Below are 1,613 nucleotides of genomic sequence, written 5' to 3'. Positions count from 1 at the left end.
AACTATAGCTCTGCCTTTTTTACTTTCAAATGCCAATAAGTGTTTAATTTTAAATCCATTGTTTACAGGCAGTTCAAAATGATCACAAAAATAATCAAAAGTTACATTATGATGTGAAAAATAAGTCCTCTCATCTCATTGAAAGATGTCACACTGCTAAAATAAAAACATAGGTAGTCTGTGACAACTATTTTGGAAACTCACACGCAAAAATTTTGTAACAGCGCTTTCTAGAAGAAAAGATTCAGCAACTGTGACAACCAACCCCGTTCTCCCCTACAATTTCTGTAGTAAGGACTTTCAGTTTATTCATCATCTCTTCATTTCTTTAAGGATATGTCTGTGATATGTTTTAATAACATGACAGATTTTAATAACATGACATATTGGTTCTTTATTCAGAGGGTCAGTCAAAAGTAAAAGCAGCAGGTAAAGCTACTGTTAATTCAACCTGAAGAGATGTTGGTTGCAGTTTATTGAAATAAAATCTGAATACTTTTATCATTAATTGATGTTTGCTTATTTGTCTATATCTGTTATTAATTTATACCTAATTCTCTTACGAAAAACAAGAGGAATCTATGAAACTCCACCTGCACTGTCCAGTGTCCARCTATTTATTTCACAGTCACACTGGTTGAATTTTTGGCTACAAAGTCACTAAACTGTTTGGGATCGTTTCGTTCCAAATGAACCAAGATCCTCCTTGAATCATATCAACAACCACAAATCAAATTGTTGTTAAAATGAATTGTTACACGTCTAGTTTACATAGATAATTATTCGATTAAAGGTAATAAATATTAAGAACCTTTGTTCAGTCACTTATATACAGCACTAAATTTTACTGGGGTCATGAAAGCTTGGGCTGAAATTTGCTACAAAAGTACCTTAAAACATGAACAATCTGCTTTTAGGTCAAACCTAATATTCAGTTTTGTCTCACATATCAGAAGTAAAAAAAACAATCAGCTGATGAACAGAATTCTGTGTTTTTCCTGTCCATCATTACGACTCCTGAAACTTCAACTTTATGTCCACTCACCTGGACCAAAACAACCACAGAAGAAATTTTAAAAACAAAAGGTATTAAAAGCATTATAATAAATACAATGTATACAGAGGAGGGAGATTATACAGGTTAAAAGTGAAAATCCTCTCATCAGTGAAAAGTTTAACAGGAAAATCAAGAGTGATGCAGCAGGGTTCTGGACCAGTTTTATTGTGGGACACCCAGGAGAAGGACATTACAGTAACTGAGACGAGGAGTCACAGAACCAGAATAACTGTTGGGTGAGAGACGAGCTGAGGGACGAGCTGAGGGACGAGCTGAGAGACGAGCTGAGGGATGAGCTGAGAGATGAGCAGAGGGACGAGCTGAGAGATGAGCAGAGGGACGAGCTGAGGGACGAGCAGAGGGACGAGCTGAGGGACGAGCAGAGGGACGAGCTGAGGGACGAGCTGAGGGACGAGCTGAGGGATGAGCTGAGGGACGAGCTGAGGGACGAGCTGAGGGACGAGCTGAGGGACGAGCTGAGAGACGAGCTGAGGGACGAGCTGAGGGACGAGCTGAGGGACGAGCTGAGGGACGAGCTGAGAGACGAGCTGAGGGA

Source organism: Austrofundulus limnaeus, unplaced genomic scaffold, assembly GCF_001266775.1.
Source record: "Austrofundulus limnaeus strain Quisiro unplaced genomic scaffold, Austrofundulus_limnaeus-1.0 Scaffold417, whole genome shotgun sequence".
Lineage (NCBI taxonomy): Eukaryota > Metazoa > Chordata > Actinopteri > Cyprinodontiformes > Rivulidae > Austrofundulus > Austrofundulus limnaeus.
The sequence above is the reverse complement of the archived record's forward strand: the minus strand, read 5'-3'. Positions refer to the sequence as shown.